This window comes from Bison bison, unplaced genomic scaffold (genome assembly GCF_000754665.1).
Source record: "Bison bison bison isolate TAMUID 2011002044 unplaced genomic scaffold, Bison_UMD1.0 scf7180017864349, whole genome shotgun sequence".
NCBI classification, from domain to species: domain Eukaryota; kingdom Metazoa; phylum Chordata; class Mammalia; order Artiodactyla; family Bovidae; genus Bison; species Bison bison.
This window is the reverse complement of record NW_011494921.1, coordinates 8,593,391-8,593,769: the sequence shown is the minus strand read 5'-3', so window position 1 is coordinate 8,593,769 and position 379 is coordinate 8,593,391.

The following is a 379-nucleotide window of genomic DNA, read 5'->3' as shown; positions in this document are numbered from 1 at the left end:
CGGTCAGGAGGATTTGCAGCCCCGGTGGCCGTCCGGGCTGCTGCTGCTAAGTCACTTTAGTCGTGTCCGACTCTGTGCGACCTCATAGACCGCAGCCCACCAGGCTCCCCCGTCCCTGGGATTCTCCAGGCAAGAACCCTGGAGTAGGTTGCCATTTCCTTCTCCAATGCATGAAAGTGAAAAGTGGAAGTGAAGTCGCTCAGTCGTGTCTGACTCTTAGCGACCCCATGAACTGCAGCCTACTAGGACCCTCCATCCATGGGATTTTCCAGGCAAGAGTACTGGAGTGGGGTGCCATTGCCGTCCCGGTAGCCCGCGGCTAAGCGCACACTGCGCAGGTGCGAGCCCCGCTGTTCCCGCGGAGCGCGGGCAGCCGCGG